Source organism: Apteryx rowi, unplaced genomic scaffold (genome assembly GCF_003343035.1).
Source record: "Apteryx rowi isolate R43461 unplaced genomic scaffold, aptRow1 scaffold_342, whole genome shotgun sequence".
NCBI classification, from domain to species: Eukaryota; Metazoa; Chordata; class Aves; order Apterygiformes; family Apterygidae; genus Apteryx; species Apteryx rowi.
Window position 1 is genome coordinate 770,651 of NW_020449886.1, and position 7,457 is coordinate 778,107.

The 7,457-nt window shown below is 43.5% G+C and overlaps 1 protein-coding gene across 10 annotated transcripts in view; it reads left to right on the forward strand.

Annotated features, from left to right (window-relative positions):
* The window catches only part of SPATS2L (spermatogenesis associated serine rich 2 like), a 164,363-nt gene that overhangs the window by 69,222 nt on the left and 87,684 nt on the right, over positions 1–7,457 (forward strand). Inside the window, exons 1-2 of one of the 10 annotated variants that reach the window (XM_026072449.1) lie at positions 9–71; positions 503–601. The exons of 6 other annotated variants lie outside the window; for them this stretch is intronic. The gene's annotated coding sequence lies outside the window, so the exon portion shown is untranslated. Of the gene's footprint in view, positions 1–8; positions 72–502; positions 602–7,457 lie in introns of those variants that run through there. 3 more of the 10 variants (XM_026072445.1, XM_026072446.1, XM_026072451.1) reach the window with 3 other exon arrangements.

Below are 7,457 nucleotides of genomic sequence, written 5' to 3' on the forward strand. Positions count from 1 at the left end.
CTCGAGTCCGCAGCCGCTCCTCCGCACTCCGCCGCAGCGGCAGCGCCTCGCCGCGACCCGGCGGCTCCGAGGTAAGGCGCTGGCCGCCGCCCTGCTCTCGCCTCGCCTCGGGCGGCACCTGCGCGGGCTGTGGCGCGGGGCAGCGGGCCCCTTGCCGGGGTGGGAGGGCGCGGGGGGACGGTTACCTCGGGGTGCGCCCGGCCCCTGCCCCCTCCTCCAACGGTTCGCGTCCCAGCGCCGAGACCCCAGTTCGGGCGGAGGCGGGCGGGCCGCTCCCGGCGGCCGGGCCCCGGCCTCCCAGCCCCCTCAGGGACTGGCTCTGCGAGCGGCTCACCGGTTGCCCCGGCCCCGCCAGCCCCTAAGTGCCGCTGGAGCTGAATTGGGCAGCGCCGGCCAAGGCTATTCAGTAACAGCCTTGATCATAAATGATTAATTGCACACCCGGAGAGTACAGAGCTGGGTCTTTCCGAGCGCAGCCTTTTATCCCTGGTTATCTTCGCAGCCAAACGCGCTGAGCCAGCGTTGCGTTTGATCATGAAATGTTGCCTTACGCTTGCGCCTGGGCTGTGAAATGCTGCTGTGTGTGCTGACATACCACAAGGTAGGGACGAAGGTTGCTGTGCCCTAGCTACTGTTTCTGCACAAACCCACCTATTTGTGGATTTATTTTATCAGCACCAAGATAAAAGACCAGTAAGGTAATAGGGCTTTTTTTTTTTTTACACTCGCTGCCTTTCTTACTATGCTTGAAAAATCTAATCATTAGGTGTCCAATTCTTTGATATGCAGTAGCAGCTGGCAATATTTTCTTCTTATTCTTTATCATAATGCAATGCTTCCTTTGTTGAGCTGTAAATGAGTAGTGTAAGCTTCTTCGCTAGCCTCAGCTTCATCATCCTGAGATGTGAGTCACTTGTGCTACTAGATATGTTTTCTTTAGGAGAGCTAAGAGGCATCACAGAAAATCCAGCTTTTTCATTTCAGGTCACATTCCCCTGGATGGATTTGGTTGATTCCAGCCTGAAAATGTGCGTATGCTTTATACGCTTCAAGGCAACTAATGATCTTCCCTGGGAATTCCTTTCTGTTAACTTTTTAATTTGACTTGCTAGTTATAAGTTATAAAGCACCTTTTCTCCTGTTTCTTTGAGCTCCTGCTTTAAAATATCTGATGCAGCTATAAAATATCTTCTAAGTGTGATTATTCAAGGAAGGTAAACTAAATGGAAAAGAGTGAAGCATGCAAAATGTCAAGGTTAGCCAGAAACTTATTTGCACCGGCCTTGAAAGAAATCCTTCTGGGTGGTAGCCTGTTGAATGCCACTAGCTACAGTTTTTAAGCTGCTGTGAGCAGGACACTGCGCCCTTGCCACAATTGTTTCCATGAATAGAGTCAACCCTTATAAATACAGAATGGTTCCCAGATTAGAACAAGTTGATGAATTCTGTAAGGCTGCATCACAACCTGCTGGAGCTGAATGCTGTTGCTAGGTTGTGAGTGTTCTCCCACTAATTGTGTTATAGGAGTTGAAGGAATTTGTCCCTATGCAAGAACAGCAGAATCTGTTAAATGTAACGAGACACCAATCTAGATAAGGGTTGTACTGTGTCAGGTGCTGTATAAATATATAAGGAGATAAGGTCACAACTCTGGGAAGCCTACTGTGTAAAAAAATGTTACAGGAAAGATGAAGGAAATTAAATACCCTTCAGAATGTTTTGAGGATTATCCTTAACTGAAGGGTCTGTTTCCACAGTCTTTACTCAGGCAGGTGCTTCTGGACTTAGTGGACCCTGAGCAGAAACATGTTCTGGAGGACTATTGTTTTATCTGGCATTTAGTAGTGAGTCTAAAAACTGAATACTGTATCTCCAAATACTTTTTGTTTTAGGGGAGGCTTGGTTCTGGATCTAGATCCAATTTTTCTTTTACCCAGTCTTTCTCACTCAGAGATGGAAACAAGGCTATGTCAGGATACCATCCTGCCATTTCCCAGATTTTAAGGAAATTTGTATCTGAAACTGAAACGTGGTTTAGGCCTATTTTTAAGGGAAAGCACAAGATCCCAATGGCCTGAAATGTGTTTTACATTTTCTTTGGGTTAATTCTCTTCTAGCAATGGTGGAAATGCTAAAGCTATGCCTGTCAGTAGTTATAGCCAATTTGTTTGGTATTAATTCCCCCCAGACTCCCCCCATCACAGTTATATTTCTGTTCTGTTTCATCCACGCTTGTTGCCTCTCTTGTCATTCTAGGGGCTGTATTTCCCACTATGCTTTCAGAGTCCCAGTCTTAGTGGTCTGTGGACACTGTCGGTAATGTTATTTATGCAGAACTCAAAAAACTCAGGCATTTTCTCAAATCAGCCTGAAGTGGTGCCTTCCTCATCCAAAGGAAAGGTTGAACTCGATTCTTTACTGTGGGCTGGAGGATAAAGGCAAAGCTCCATGACTGCCTCCATAATTAAGGATTTTATTGTCTGTGTTACTATGTGGGGGAATATGCCTCTGTACCTGTTGCTGTTGTCTCCTCCATCCTCCCTGTTTTTCTGCACTGTCTCTATCCTTGTGTTTCTCCATCTTTCCCTCTGCATTTTCTTTCCTCCTCAGTTGCTTCACCAGCTTCCTCTTGCAACTTTCTCTTTCATGTGCAAAAATGATCAGTAGTGAAATAGTTAACTTTGATAACAAAGTGTCTTTATTTTAGTCTGGACTTTCGGTGTCCCAGTTTACCTCCTTCCTCTGCTAATACATCATTTGAAAGCAGCATTCTGTAGCATTATTATATCAAAGAATTTGGCCCTGAACTTCACTGAGATTGGGGGTGGGGAGGGGGCGGAGGCGACTGTGGAGTTTACACCTCATTGAGCTGTTTGCTTCTGAACACCTTGAGATTCAAGAAGACAGTGCAGCATTGTTTTGCCTCTACTTTGCATATGGAAGGTTTTCTTTACAGTCCTGAGGACTATAACTCCATGTTTTACAGGGTGAATGCTCTGTGTGCAAGATGATGGGCCATGGGCTTTGGGGATATATTTGGCATGCCAAGACTTCTACTTCCAGTATGTATTTGAAAGGGACATGGTGTGTGATTCTCACAGCAAAGAATTTGGTCCTGGTATTGCCTTCTTGTAGCACGCCAAAGACCAGCTCCTTGCCTGATGTAATTTGGTAGGGCAGTCAGAAGAGCTAAATCTATTTACACCTGGAATCTTGACCCAGTGGTGTGTGCAGAATATATTGTTTGACTTCAAGAAGGGTTGTGGAGCACAAGGAATATAAACTCTGGGATGCTGCAGAGCAGCAAGAAGCTGGAGAATGAAAATTGACATTTTTTTGACCGCTTAGTTTCACAGTGCGTGGGTGGAACAGACGGGTGAAGAGGGCAAGTCTGACAGCTGTGACTTTTGTTTCTGAATGTAAGTGCGGTAATTCCCATAGTTCTGGATATGGATTAGAAGAAATCTGTTGTTGCTTACTAGTCTTCACTGTCTTTCCTGCTGAAAGTTTGTCTGTGGTAAGCTTGTTTAGAAACTCTGTAATGAAATCATATGTGCAAATCTCATTATGAGTGTGTGTGCATTTGCATGTAAAACCTGAGAACCAAAAGTATGACTGAGGGGGGAGAAAGACAGAACATTTTCCGATTTATGAGGAAAAAGTCAGCAGGCATATTGACCCTTCTTTTTGAGAGACTTTGGAAACAAACTTCAAGATTTGTTCAGAATCAAATGCTGGTTTCTCAATGTGAAAATTGTCTTTTTGATGAAGAAGCCCCCGTACACTTTATTGGTGATGGGAAATTCTCTGAATTATRAAGAAGCAGTCACAATGCTTTCATTTATTATCCCAGTGTAATTATACTTTTGCTWGATCTTGTACTGGAAAAAAAAAAAGCTTCTGATGATTTGCTTTTTAGACAAGGCAAATAGCGCTGCAGCCCCTAACTATAGTTCTGGAATAAAGTCAAAACTCCTGACGTGTTAAACTTCTTTTGTAAAACAACAATATAGAATGCCTTTCCATCCTTTTTTTAAATACAGAAGAGACTAATCTAAAAATATGCTCTCTGCATACATGTGTTAGGAAAGAGTTGTGGCATAACATTGACAAAACATGTTTTTTTCCTGGTTTGCTCTTAAATGAAGCTATACAGTTTCTTCAAAAAACATGAGTTACAAATGAATCTGCAATACTTTCGTGACTCCTTGTCCTTTTCCTTCAGACAAAAGGCCCTTTCAATCCATTGTGGAACGGTCACTGATTTTCATGTGGTCACTCAAGAAAAGGATAGTGATTGGCCTTTATAATAGGCCTTTCAGTACTCTCTCTAGTGGTTTGCTGACTGAAAAAAAAAAAAAAAGCCTATGGCTGTGTACTGTATCCAATGTTTAAATTACTGATGAATCTAATCTTCCAAGTGTTGAAAAGATAAGAGTTCAAGTGGCAAAGAAGCCTTACCTGTTTACAAATACCACTGTGCTGCTGCACAAAGCTGGGGACAAATTCTTGGCCTGTGTAAACTGGTATATTTTTATTTAGGTTGATGTTTATTGGCTAAAGGTCTTACTGAACTTTTAAAAAGGAAAAGTTGTAAGTAATTTAAACCTGATGTTGCTTAAGTAACCATGAACTATTCTTCATCTTCTAAGATGGCTGATACTGTATTATAGTCTGAGTGGTGTTGAACAATGTTACCTGCTTGTGTTGTGCATGGCCAAGTGGACTGTGAGTATGATTTCTTAGGACATGTCTATTCTAGAAAGTTGTGGGCATGTTTTGGCTTAGCATCAAACAAGCTACTACCACTGTTGTTTGAGCAGTGCAGTCTCACTGAGTTGTTATCCTGCAGTTAAGGAACTGCTGTACTGGTGAGGCCAACCTGCTTGGCAGTGCTTCAAAAGTAAATGTCCCATGTTCTGGTCAGGTGGGCTGGTGTTTGTTGTCCTAGCCTTGTACAACATCCACTCAGGGAATTGTGGTGTTTGGGAGACGCACCAAAGGATAGTGTTTGTGCCATGGAAGTTTGTCAAAGGCAGGCTCTTCAGGCTCCTAGGTGATTTTATCAGAAACCTGTGCAGAGCTTGCTCTGAAGTTTCAGCACCCATGTGTCCGTGTGAGTGCTCTCCATGGCACAGAGAAGCACGTGGCTATTGCTGCTGAAGGCCCCTGCATACTGACAGCTAATGGGGTGGCAGATCAGGCTTTGAGCCTTTTGTGTTGGCTTAGTTACCACTGCCAAGAAGGAGAACTTGGGCTTCATATGAAGCACGTACTCAAATGGTCATTTCAGGCTAAATTATTTCTTTTCTTAGTAATATAAATTATAAATTTAAGTATAAATTAAATACAAAAACCTTTTCAGTATGCACTGGGCACTTCCAATTTGTGGCTTCCACTCTCGCACTACACTTAAGTTGTCTACTTTTGGTACTTGGATTACAGTGTCATGTATGAGTCTCTGTGTGTAATTAAATGCACTAAATGCCTGACACATGCAGTCTCAGTATGGTGCTCCTCAGACTGAGGGAATGTGTTCAGAGACTGTGGTTTATACTAGCCATGGAAAATCCTACAAGTCCCAAAATGTCATCTCTGTTGTGACTCCTCCTTACAGTGTTGATGTGGGGGGAATAACTATGTTATGCAGTAATACTATTCTGTGCAGCATTTAATTTAGTGACCTTTGGGACTTGGTCTGAATAAAATGTTGCCTTTTTTGTAATTCTGTTTTCCAATAATAACTTGGTGCTGGCTATAAATTGTTTTGAGCAGCCTGGTTTGTTGAGCTGTTGGCTAGAAGTGTTGTGCTTCAGTGGCAGAATCAGAGCTTGTATTCTTTGCTCTGGAGTTGAGGAGAGGATACTCTGAAGGCAGAGTGTTTGCTCAGCACTTAATTGGAGAGAAGCTTCCCCATCTTGGCCTGTGACTCCTGAGGCTTCCTGTGTGCTGCAGCCACTTCACTACTAGAGCGGAAGAATGAAACACATTTCTGATGAGAGTCTCCCAAAAACTTGAGGGTTTCTTCCGCAACAGCTGAACTACATGTACAAACATGGTGGAGGCCACAAAAGATGAGGTGATTCATCTGGCCAACAGAGAGGCAGCCAGGTCTGAAACTTAAGGGAAGGGGAAGGGAACAGCAGAAAGGAAGAGGTGGAAGGTCAGGAGTAGTGTCAGATACACAGAGCTGTAACAAGCATAGGGCAAGAGATGCACCTGTCAAGGGTCCCCAAAAGGTCTGCCAAGTGAGGTAAATACAGATGAACCACAGCTGCTGCTGCAGCTGTGTAAGAGGAGGGTCTGGAGGCCTGAGGTAGTGCAGAGAGCAGAAGATGGTGGTTGGAAAGAGCCCTAGGGAGAGCAGGAGCTCAAGGAAGTACCCAGGTGCTAAAAGGAGCACTGGCAGTCAGCACCAAATTTTTAGCCGTAGCTATGTAGGTTCCCAAGTGGGGATGGGAGCTTATGTGGTGAGGGTGAAAGGGGGGAATTGCAGGGAAGATCTCTTCTGTGTAACACTGAAACAAGATCAAGGTTTCCATGGACCTGATGGAAGCAACAGATAAGAATTTTTCTCAGATTTGGGCATTGGATTAAGGATCTAATGGAAATGACGAGCTCTTACCAGTTCACATGTTACTGATTTAGAGCCAGATTCTCCTGGAGCTTATACTGACTGAAGTCCCAAAGGCAAGCACAGAATTTGGCCCATTATCATTGCTTCCTTGTCACTCAACAAAAACAGTTCCCTCCTTGTTGCCTGTTGCTGAGACCACACACCTGTTTCTAATATCTGTTCTCTTGTGCCTTTTGAATCATTGACCTACACATGCTGATTCTTCATCAAATTGATGGTGGATCAGAGGTTTTTGCAGTAGTAAGGCCAGAAAACGTGGTTGGCATAGCTGCACTAACTGATTGCAATTGCTGCACTGACTGTTTTTAATGTGATAATGATTACTTTATCCTAAAAGAAGTAAAATAGCTGGCCAAACAGTGTGTTGGGGAAACCTTGAGTTGACCAGACAGTCAGTTTTACAGCAGAAGAGTTCTTGCTCTCTAGGGTTTATCTTTCGGTATAAAAGGGTACTATGGAAAGCATTATAATTCTTCCTGGCACACACTGAAGACAGGAAATCCTCAACATCAGTGGGGTTGCACTATTGTGATACTGATGTAAAATCAGTATCTTGCCCTATGATCTATTTAATATTTGTTAACTTCTGCTTTTTTATTTGTAGCTACTTTTTACATTGTTTACTGGCTTCTTGATACAAGAGAGTTCTAAGCATTAAAAGTCTTAATGATCTAGTATTGGGCTTGCATCGCAGTATGATATGTAATCTTTCAATTTATTCCTGTTGTGAGAGACCCAAAGTCTTGCCCTGGTGCCCTGGTGACGAAGGATACAGAGAAGGCAGAGTTACTGAATGCCTTCTTTGCTTCAGTCTTTACTG